This window comes from Triticum dicoccoides, chromosome 3A, assembly GCF_002162155.2.
Source record: "Triticum dicoccoides isolate Atlit2015 ecotype Zavitan chromosome 3A, WEW_v2.0, whole genome shotgun sequence".
Classification (NCBI taxonomy): domain Eukaryota; kingdom Viridiplantae; phylum Streptophyta; class Magnoliopsida; order Poales; family Poaceae; genus Triticum; species Triticum dicoccoides.
In genome coordinates this window covers 139779277-139792023 of record NC_041384.1, presented here as the reverse complement: position 1 = coordinate 139792023, position 12747 = coordinate 139779277, and positions in this window count along the sequence as shown.

Sequence of the window (12747 nt, the reverse complement as noted above, 5' to 3'; positions counted from 1 at the left end):
ATTAAAAGGATCGATATGGTTGACTAGAGGGGGGGTGAATAGGCAACCAACAATTTTTAACTTTTATTTACCAAATTAAACTTTGCATCAAAGTAGGTTGTCTAGATATGCAACTAGGTGAGCAACCTATATGATGCAACAACAACGAACATACACGCAAGCAAGAGAAGTAACACTAATGAGCTTGCACAAGTAAAGGTAAGAGATAACCAAGAGTGGACCCGGTGAAGACGAGGATGTGTTACCGAAGTTCCTTCCTTTTGAGGGGAAGTACGTCTCCGTTAGAGCGTTGTGGAGGCACAATGCTCCCCAAGAAGCCACTAGGGGCACCGTATTCTCCTCACGCCCTCACACAATGCGAGATGCCGTGATTCCACTATTGGTGCCCTTGGAGGCGGCAACCGGACCTTTACAAACAAGGTTGGGGCAAACTCCACAACTTAATTGGAGGCTCCCAACGAACCACGAAGCTTCACCACAATGGAATATGGCTCCAAGGTGACCTCAACCGTCTAGGGTGCACAAAGCACCCAAGAGTAACAAAATCCACACAAGAAAGTATGGGAAGCAAATATCCTTTGGTGAAGTGTAGATCTAGGTCTCCTCCTTCAATCCCTAGCAAATCAACAAGTTTGAGTGGCTAGAGAGAGAGATCGGGCAAAGAGAGCTTGAGTAGCATTAATGGTGGAAAGAGAGAGGTAAGAGGTGGATGTGGTAGGTGGAAGAAGCACCCTTATATAGCAACCCTAAAAATCCAACCGTTAGTGTGTTCTCAGTACTGCAGCGGTACAACCGCTCCTGGTCCCGGTACAACCGGGGCTCATAGTTTACGTGCAGAACCCTACCAGGTGGTACAACCGGGCGACCAGGCGGTAGTACCGGTTGAGAAGAACAACCGGACCGACCGCCCAGCCACTGCCCAACCACTGCATAGGAACAGAAGGGAGTCACCCCTGAGTGCGGTAGTCAAGCGGTACCGAGTCGGTGCAACCGCATGGCCTTGAGCGCTCGGGCGGCTAAGTCCTGAGCGGTAGAACCGCTCCGGACACCGGTGGTACCGGTACGAACGGACCAACCGAGCCACCACCGCATGAGTACCACATCAAAACAGAGGCCAGATCGGTACTTGGGCGGTGCCTGGCCGGAACAACCGCCCTAGTCCTCGCTGAGCATTGGCGGTACCACCGCCCGGAAGCAGCGGTACAACCGCTCGAACAAAACTGGTCAGCACCAAGACCCAGTGGTACAACCGCTCCAGAGAGTGGTACAACTGCTGGACCCCACATTAAGCAGTAGGAAGGAAGGGGAAGAGCTCTCTCTCACAGTTTAGGAAGGCAAGAGAGGGGTGAGGTAAGTGTACGTGAAATGATACCCCCAACACTTTCCAATGTGGATTCCCTCTTGATAGTATGGTTTCCCTATGACCAAAAGAGATAAACAAACATGTAGAAAACACCGTCTTCGATCTTTTTCTTCAGAGAGAATAGCTAACCGAACAAGGCCTAAAACCGAAACCTGAAACACTTAGCATAAGATTAGGCCAATAAAGGGTTGTCATCATCCTCCAAAACACAAAGTAGGAAAATGACCTTACAGCGGGCCATGGCGTTTCTAAAAGGGTTAGATCGTGAAATACTTTCATGTCGAGTTCACTTTGTGACAAAGTTTGCTGAAAGGGTTAAAATAGTGATTTCGGCCATACTTCAAAAGAGATTGTCCATTTTGTACACGAAGTGCATCCAGTTTTTGCCGTAACCCTCTCAACTTTTTTGCACATGCTATGTGGGTGAAATGATGATACCATGCCAACTTTCAACCTTTTCAGGGTTCATTTGTACTGCTTTTCAATTTCAGGGTCATTTAGCTCTAAAAAAATTAGTAAATGAGCTGGAAATAGCAAATGAAGTCAGAAAGGTACACGTTTGTCCGAAGCACAAAAGTACATGTTTCAAATGCCAAAACACATAAGCACCCTAACTATTACAAAGATTCCCAACGGTTTGTCCAAAGTGGGACTTCCCAAATATACAAGTCCGGAAACTCACTAGAGAAGAAAGTGATGAAAGTGAAGCAGGTCACATCCCAGAGTGGGATCTTTGGGTGTGAAACTTTTTCTTCGCGTGTGTCCCTTTGCGCCGTAACCATGGACAATCTTCATCTTGAACTGGATGCTCGGGTCAATATTCACTGTGAATGGAGCAATTTCATCAAACTTTTCATAATCTTCTGACATGTCTGTCTTGTCATCCACTCCCACGATGTTTCTTTTCCATGAAAGAACTATCTGGCGCTTTGGCTCATCATATGATGTATTCGCTTCCCTATCTTTTCTTTTTCTCAGCTTGGTAGACATGTCCTTCACATAAAAAACATGCGCCACATCATTGGCTAGGACGAATGGTTCGTCTGCGTATGCAAGATTGTTGAGTGATGTCTACTACACAACCTTCTTCTTGTAGACGTTGTTGGGCCTCCAAGTGCAGAGGTTTGTAGGACAGTAGCAAATTTCCCTCAAGTGGATGACCTAAGGTTTATCAATCCGTAGGAGGCGTAGAATGAAGATGGTCTCTGTCAAGCAACCCTACAACCAAATAACAAAGAGTCTCTTGTGTCCCCAACACACCCAATACAATGGTAAATTGTATAGGTGCACTCGTCCGGCGAAGAGATGGTGATACAAGTGGTATATGGATAGTAGATAAAGGTATTTGTAATCTGAAATTATAAAAACAGCAAGGTAACTAATAATAAAAGTGAGCATAAACGGTATTGCAATGCGTTGAAACAAGGCTTAGGGTTCATACTTTCACTAGTGTAAGTTCCCTCAACAATGATAACATAATTGGATCACATAACCATCCCTCAACATGCAACAAAGAGTCACTCCAAAGTCACTAATAGCGGAGAACGAACGAAGAGATTATGGTAGGGTACGAGACCACCTCAAAGTTATTCTTTCCAATCAATCCGTTGGGCTATTCCTATAAGTGTCACAAACAGCCCTAGAGTTCATACTAGAATAACACCTTAAGACACAAAATCAACCAAAACCCTAATGTCACCTAGATACTCCAATGTCACCTCAAGTATCCGTGGGTATGATTATACGATATGCATCACACAATCACAGATTCATCTATTCAACCAACACAAAGGACCTCAAAGAGTGCCCCAAAGTTCTACCGGAGAATCACGACGAAAACATGTGCCAACCCCTATGCATAGGTTCATGGGCGGAACCCACAAGTTGATCACCAAAACATACATCAAGTGAATCACGTGGTATCCCATTGTCACCATAGATACGCACGGCAAGACATACATCAAGTGTTCTCAAATCTTTAAAGACTCAATCCGATAAGATAACTTCAAAGGGGAAACTCAATTCATTGCAAGAGAGTAGAGGGGGCAGAAACATCATAGGATCCAAATATGATAGCAAAACTCGCAATACATCAAGATCGTATCACCTCAAGAACACAAGAGAAAGAGAGAGATCAAACACATAGCTACTGGTACATACCCACAGCCCCAAGGGAGAACCACTTCCTCCTCGTCATGGAGAGCATCGGGATGATGAAGATGGCCACCGGTGAGGGATCCCCCCCTCCGGCAGGGTGCCAGAACAGGGTCCCGATTGACTTTTGGTGGCTACAGAGGCTTGCAGCGGCGGAACTCCCGATCTATTCTCCGTTCTGGAAGTTTTAGGATACATAGGTATATATGGGTGCAGGAGGTACGTCGGTGGAGCTTCGGGGGCCCCACGAGGCAGGGGGCACGCCCTAGGGGGGTGGGCGCGCCCCACCCTTGTGAGCACCTCCCGTATCTTCTGACGTGGGGTCCAAGTCCATCAGGTGGGTTTCCTTCCAAAAATAACTTCTCCAGTTGATTTCATTCTGTTTCGACTCCGTTTAATATTCCTTTTCCTCGAAACACTGAAATAGGCATAAAACAGCAAATCTGGGCTGGGCCTCCGATTAATAGCTTAGTCCCAAAAATAATATAAAAGTGGATAATAAAGCCCAATATTGCCCAAAACAGTAGATAATATAGCATGGAGCAATCAAAAATTATAGATACGTTGGAGACGTATCAAGCATCCCCAAGCTTAATTCCTGCTCATCCTCGAGTAGGTAAATGATAAAAAAAAGATAATTTTTGATGTGGAATGCTAGTTGGCATAATTTCAATGTAATTCTTCTTACTTGTGATATGAATATTCAGATCCGAAATATTCAAGACAAAAGTTCATATTGACATAAAAATAATAATACTTCAAGCATACTAACTAAGCAATTATATCTTCTCAAAATAACATGGCCAAAGAAAGCTATCCCTACAAAATCATATAGTCTGGCTATGCTCCATCTTCACCACACAAAATATTTAAATCATGCACAACCCCAATGACAAGCCAAGCAATTGTTTCATACTTTTGATGTTCTCAAACTTTTTCAATCTTCACGCAATACATGAGCGCGAGCCATGGACATAGCACTATAGGTGGAATAAAGTCGTGGTTGTGGAGAAGACAAAAAGGAGAAGATAGTCTCACATCAACTAGTTGTATCAACGGGCTATGGAGATGCCCATTAATAGATATCAATGTGAGTGAGTAGGGATTTCCATGCAACGGATGCACTAGAGCTATAAATTTATGAAAGCTCAAAAGAAACTAAGTGGGTGTGCATCCAACTTGCTTGCTCACGAAGACCTAGGGCAATTTGAGGAAGCCCATCATTGGAATATACAAGCCAAGTTCTATAATGAAAGATTCCCACTAGTATATGAAAGTGACAACATAGGAGACTCTCTACCATGAAGATCATGGTGCTACTTTGAAGCACAAGTGTGGTAAAAAGATAGTAGCATTGCCCCTTCTCTCTTTTCTCTCATTTTTTTATTTGGGCCTTTCTTTTTTTATGGCCACTTTTCTCTCTTTTTTTATTTGGGCTTCTTTGGCCTCTTTTATTTATTTATTTTCGTCCGGAGTCCCATCCCGACTTGTGGGGGAATCATAGTCTCCTTCATCCTTTCCTCACTGGGACAATGCTCTAATAATGATGATCATCACACTTTTATTTTTCTTACAACTCAACAATTACAACTCGATACTTAGAACAAAATATGACTCTATATGAATGCCTCCGGCGGTGTACCGGGATATGCAATGATGCATGAGTGACAAGTATGAAAGAATTATGAACGGTGGCTTTGCCACAAATACTATGTCAACTACATGATCATGCTAACCAATATGACAATGATGGAGTGTGTCATAAATGGAACGGTGGAAAGTTGCATGGCAATATATCTCGGAATGGCTATGGAAATGCCATAATAGGTAGGTATGGTGGCTGTTTTGAGGAAGATATATGGTGGGTTTATGGTACCGGCGAAAGTTGAGCGGTACTAGAGAGGCTAGCAATGGTGGAAGGGTGAGAGTGCGTAAAATCCATGGACTAAACATTAGTAATAAAGAACTCATATACTTATTGCAAAAATCTACAAGTTATCAAAGCAAAGTATTACGCGCATGCTCCTAGGGGGATAGATTGGTAGGAAAAGACCATCGCTCGTCCCCGACCGCCACTCATAAGGAATACAATCAATAAATAAATCATGCTCTGACTTCATCACATAACGGTTCACCATACGTGCATGCTACGGGAATCACAAACTTCAACACAAGTATTTCTCAAATTCACAACTACTCAACTAGCATGACTCTAATATCACCATCTCCATATCTCAAAACAATTATCAAGTATCAAACTTCTCATAGTATTCAACACACTCATAAGAGAATTTTATTATTCTTGAATACCTAGCATATTAGGATTTTAGTAAATTACCATGCTATTAAGACTCTCAAAATAATATAAGTGAAGCATGAGAGTTCATCTATTTCTTCAAAATAAAACTACCACCATGCTCTAAAAGATATAAGTGAAGCACTAGAGCAAACGACAAACTACTCCGAAAGATATAAGTGAAGATCAATGAGTAGTCGAATAATTATGCAACTATGTGAAGACTCTCTAACATTTAATAATTTCATATCTTGGTATTTTATTCAAACAGCAAGCAAAGGAAAATAAAATGACATTCTAAGAATAGCAAACATCATGTGAAGAAGCAAAAACTTAGGATCAACCGATACTAACTGATAGTTGTTGAAGAAGAAAGGTGGGATGCCAACCGGGGCATCCCCAAGCTTAGATGTTTGATACTTCTTGAAATATTATCTTGGGTTTCCTTGGGCATCCCCAAGCTTGAGCTTTTGTGTCTCCTTAATTCCTCTCATATCACGGTCTCCCTAAATCTCAAAAGCTTCATCCACACAAAACTCAACAAGGACTCGTGAGATAAGTTAGTATAAACCATTGCAAAAACCTTATCATACTCTACTGTAGAAAATCACTAAAATTATTATTCAACATTGCATACTAAATGCCTCTGCATATTTAATAGTCTTATCCTCAAATAGAATCATTAAAGAAGCAAACATATGCAAACAATGCAAACATAACAGCAATCTGCCTAAACAGGATAGTCTGTAAAGAATGCAGCAACATCCATACTTCCCTAGCTCCAAACATTATGAAATAAAATTCCCACTATAGTAAATTTATCAGATCTTAATATGCAAAAGGTTTCAACATTTTATCACATTCTTACTTTTCTAGGGAATTATTGCAACAGCGGTAAACTTTCTGTTTTCAAACAGCAACATGTGGACTTCTAAAATAGGCATAGTAAAGGCTATCAATGCCACTTTTATTGAAATAAAAGATGCAAAACATTGTTCTAAATAACAGCAAGCAAATCCTAACAAAATAAATTGACGCTCCAAGTAAAACACATATCATGTGGTGAATAAAAATATAGCTCCAAGTAAAGTTACCGATGAACGAAGACGAAAGAGGGGATGCCTTCCGGGGCATCCCCAAGCTTAGGCTCTTGGATATCCCTGAATATTACCTTGGGGTGCCTTGGGAATCCCCAAGCTTAGGATCTTGCCACTCCTTATTCCATAGTCCATCGAATCCTTACCCAAAACTTGAAAACTTCACAACACAAAACCTAACAGAAAACTCGTAAGCTCTGTTAGCGAAACAAAACAAAACACTAGTTCAAGGTACTGTAATGAACTCATTATTTATTTATATTGGTGTTAAAACTACTGTATTCCAACTTCTCTAAGGTTTATAAACTCTTTTACTAGCCATAGATTCATCAAAATAAGCAAACAACACACGAAAAGCAGAATCTGTCAAAAACAGAACAGTCTGTAGTAATATGGATCAAACGTATACTTCTGGAACTCATAAGATTCTCAAATAAATTTCTGGACCTGATTAATTTATATATTAATCATCTGCAAAAAGAATTAACTAAATAGCACTTTCCAAATAAACATGGCAGCAATTCTTGTGAGCGCTAAAGTTTCTGTTTTTTACAGCATGATCAACAAGACTTTCCCCGAGCCTTCCCATAGGTTCTACTTGGCACAAACACTAATTAAAACAATAAAACCACATCTAAACAGAGGCTATATGAATTATTTATTACAAAACAGGAGCAAAAAGCAAGGAACTAAAATAAAATTGGGTTGCCTCCCAACAAGCGCTATCGTTTAATGCCCCTAGCTAGGCATAATGATTTCAATGATGCTCACATAAAAGATAAGAATTGAAACATAAAGAGAGCATCATGAAGAATATGACTAGCACATTTAAGTCTAACATACTTCCTATGCATAGGGACTTTGTGAGCAAACAACTTATGGGAACAAGAATCAACTTGCATAGGAAAGGAAAACATGCATAACTTCAAAACTTTAAGCACATAGAGAGGAAACTTGATATTATTGCAATTCCTACAAGCATATATTCCTCCCTCATAATAATTTTCAGTAGCATCATGAATGAATTCAACAATATAACCAGCACCTAAAGCATTCTTTTCACGATCTACAAGCATAGAAAGTTTACTACTCTACACACAAGCAAAATTCTTCTCATGAATAATAGTGGGAGCAAACTCAACAAAATAACTATCATGTGATTGAAAATTAAGATCAAGATGACAAGTTTCATGGTTATCATTATTATTTAAAGCATACGTGTCATCACAATAATCATCATAGATAGGAGGCATGCTTTTATCATAATAAATTTTCACATCAGAACTTGGGGGACTAAAAATATCATCTTCATCAAACGTAGCTTCCCCAGGCTTGTGGCTTTGCATATCATTAGCATCATAGATGTTCAAGGAATTCATACTAACAACATTGCAATCATGCTCCTCATTCAAATATTTAGTGCCAAACATTTTATAAATTTCTTCTTCTAGTACTTGAGCACAATTTTCCTTTCCATCATACTCACGAAAGATATTAAAAAGGTGAAGCGTATGAGACAAACTCAATTCCATTTTTTTATAGTTTTCTTTTATAAACTAAACTAGTGATAAAATAAGAAACTAAAAGACTCGATTGCAAGATTTAATGATATACCTTCAAGCACTCACCTCCCCGGCAACGGCGCCAGAAAAGAGCTTGATGTCTACCACACAACCTTCTTCTTGTAGACGTTGTTGGGCCTCCAAGTGCAGAGGTTTGTAGGACAGTAGCAAATTTCCCTCAAGTGGATGACCTAAGGTTTATCAATCCGTAGGAGGCGTAGGATGAAGATGGTCTCTCTCAAGCAACCCTGCAACCAAATAACAGAGAGTCTCTTGTGTCCCCAACACACCCAATACAATGGTAAATTGTATAGGTGCACTAGTTCGGCGAAGAGATGGTGATACAAGTGGTATATGGATAGTAGATAAAGGTATTTGTAATCTGAAACTATAAAAACAGCAAGGTAACTAATAATATAAGTGAGCATAAATGGTATTGCAGTGCGTTGAAACAAGGCCTAGGGTTCATACTTTCGCTAGTTTAAGTTCCCTCAATAATGATAACATAATTGGATCACATAACCATCCCTCAACATGCAACAAAGAGTCACTCCAAAGTCACTAATAGCGGAGAACGAATGAAGAGAGTATGGTAGGGTACTAAACCACCTCAAAGTTATTCTTTCCAATCAATCTATTGGGCTATTCCTATAAGTGTGACAAACATCCCTAGAGTTCGTACTAGAATAACACCTTAAGACACAAATCAACCAAAACCCTAATGTCACCTATATACTCCAATGTCACCTCAAGTATCCGTGGGTATGATTATACGATATGCATCACTCAATCTCAGATTCATCTATTCAACCAACACAAAGGACCTCAAAGAGTTCCCCAAAGTTCTACCGGAGAATCACGACGAAAACGTGTGCCAACCCCTATGCATAGGTTCATGGGCGGAACCCGCAAGTTGATCACCAAAACATACATCAAGTGAATCACGTGGTATCCCATTGTCACCACAGATACGCACGGCAAAACATACATCAAGTGTTCTCAAATATTTAAAGACTCAATCCGATAAGATAACTTCAAAGGGGAAACTCAATTCATTACAAGAGAGTAGAGGGGGGAGAAACATCATAGGATCCAAATATGATAGCAAAACTTGCGATACATCAAGATCGTATCACCTCAAGAACACGAGAGAGAGAGAGATCAAACACATAGCTACTGGTACATACCCTCAGCCCCGAGGGAGAACTACTCCCTCCTCGTCATGGAGAGCGCCGGGATGATGAAGATGGCCACTGGTGAGGGATCCCCCCCCCTCCGGCAGGGTGGCGGAATAGGGTCTCGATTGACTTTTGGTGGCTACAGAGGCTTGCGGTAGCGGAACTCCTGATCTATTCTCCGTTCTGGAAGTTTTAGGATACATAGGTATATATGGGTGCAGGAGGTACGTCGGTGGAGCTTCGGGGGCCCCACGAGGCAGGGGGCGCGCCCTAGGGGGGTGGGCGCGCCCCCACCCTCTTGAGCACCTCCCGTATCTTCTGACGTGGGGTCCAAGTCCATCAAGTGGGTTTCCTTCCAAAAATAACTTCTCCAGTTGATTTCGTTCCGTTTTGACTCTGTTTAATATTCCTTTTGCTCGAAACACTGAAATAGGCATAGAACAACATATCTGGGCTGGGCCTCTGGTTAATAGGTTAGTCCCAAAAATAATATAAAAGTGGATAATAAATCCCAATATTGCCCAAAACAGTAGATAATATAGCATGGAGCAATCAAAAATTATAGATACGTTGGAGACGTATCATTGAGATCCACTGTTGTCATTTTGTACTGTGGGTCTTTCGTTACCCCGCCTCGTGTCATATTGACCCATTTGCACCGAAACAAAGGGACCTTCAAACCACGTCCATACTCAAGCTCCCATATGTCCTCTATGTAACCATAAAATGTGTCCTTTCCCCTCTTGGTTGCTGCATCAAAGCGAACACCGCTGTTTTGGTTGGTGCTCTTCTTATCTTGGGCGATTGTGTAAAATGTATTCCCATTTATCTCCTACCCTTTGAAAGTCATTATATTTGAAGATGGTAAATGGGACAGCAAGTACATGTCATCTTCAATAGCAGCGTCATGCATGGCACATGTCTGCAACCAACCAGCGAAAGTCCCCGTTTGTTCACGTGTAATCTAGTCGTCAGACTGCTCCGGGTGTTTGGAGCGTAGAAAATTATTGTGTTCCTCCATATACAAAGCCACCAAGGCGGAATTTTTTAGAACTGTGTAGTGTGCTTGAGTGAGAGAATGCCCGTCCATACATATTATTTGTTTCGGTCCTAGCGTGCCATTTCCACCCAGTCCGCCCTTATGCCGCGATTTAGGAACACCAATCGGCTTAAGGTCGGGAATAAAGTCAATACAAAACTCAACGACCTCCTCATTTTCATGGCCCTTGGAGATGCTTCCGTCTGGCCTAGCACAATTATGAACATATTTCTTTAATACTCCCATGAACCTCTCAAAGGGGAACATATTGTGTAGAAATACAGGACCCAGAATGTTAATCTCTTCGCATAGGTGAACTAGGACATGCGTCGTGATGTTGAAGAAGGATGGTGGGAACACCAACTCAAAACTGACAAGACATTGCACCAAATCATTCTCTAACCTTGGTCTGATTTCTGGATCGATTACCTTATGAGAGATTGCATTGAGGAATGTGCATAGCTTCAGAATGGCTAATCGAATGTTTTCCGGTAGAAGCCCCCTCAATGCAACCGGAAGCAGTTGCGTCATAATCACGTGGTAGTCATGAGACTTTAGGTTCTGGAACTTTTTCTCTGCCATATTTATTATTCCCTTTATAATCGACGAGAAGCCAGACGGTACCTTCATATTGAGCAGGCATTCAAAGAAGATTTCCTTCTCTTCTTTGGTAAGAGCGTAGCTGGCATGACACTGATGTATGCCATCTTTTCCGTGCATACGTTGCTGGCCCTCCCGTGCCTCCTGTGTATCTTTTGTCTTCCCATACACGCCCAAGAAGCCAAGCAGGGTCACGCAAATATTCTTCGTCACGTGCATCACGTCGATTGTAGAGTGGACCTCTAGGTCTTTCCAATAGGGCAGGTCCCAAAATATAGATTTCTTCTTCCACATAGGTGCGTGTCCGTCAGCATCATTTGGAACAGATTATCCGCCAGGACCCTTTCCAAAGATTACCTTCAAATCCTTCACCATATCATGTACATCATCACCAGTACGGTGGCGAGGCTTCGTCCGCTGATCTGCCTCACCTTTGAAATGCTTGCCTTTATTTCTTACAGGATGCCTGCTCGGAAGAAATCGACGATGTCCTAGGTACACATTCTTCCTACAATTATCCAAATATATACTGTCGGTGTCGGTGTCAAAACCGGCGGATCTCGAGTAGGGGGTCCCGAACTGTGCATCTAAGGCGGATGGTAACAGGAGGCAGGGGACACGATGTTTACCCAGGTTCAGGCCCTCTTGAAGGAGGTAATACCCTACATCCTGCTTGATTGTTCTTAACGATATGAGTATTACAAGAGTTGATCTACCACGAGATCATAGAGGCTAAACCCTAGAAGCTAGCCTATGGTATGATTGTTGTATATATCTATCGACTTGCCTGGCCTCGATTTATATAATGCACCAGAGGCCTAGGATAACAAGAGTCCTAGCCGAATACGCCGGTGGGGAGGAGTCCTTGTCTTGATCACCAAGTCTTGTGGAATCTTCCATGTATGTGGCAGCTGCCCGAACTGGCCCATGAGTATACGGCCACGGGGGTCCTTAGCCCAATCTAACAGATCGGGAGATGACGTGGTGAGTACCCCCTAGTCCAGGACACCGTCAGTAGCCCCCTGAACCGGTCTTCAAGTTAGGGACGCTCCTCGATTCTTCCGAACTGTTCTTCATCTTCGGTTGTCGGTCTTGAAAACTGGTTCAACAAATCTTCTCATCTTCGATCTTGAGGATCACCAAAATGCATTCGAGTTTACACGTCGGGTATCCGAGGAGCCCCTTTAAGTTTCCGGCCTTTATCAATGCCTTGTTATTTTTATGCCACACCTCGGGTTTGAAGTTGTTCCCGGGAGGCAGTGTCCTCTTGCGTCCGAGCTCTAACGCCGGACTGCATTTGAGGTATCTTTTGCAGCCGAGCACCAGTGTCAGACTGCTTCCGAGCTCCAACGCCGAAATGTATCCGAGCTCCAACGTCGGACTATGTCCAATCTCCAACGCCGGACTATATCCAAGATGTCATAGATCATCTTGGTCCAAAAAAGTTGAAGGAGTTTA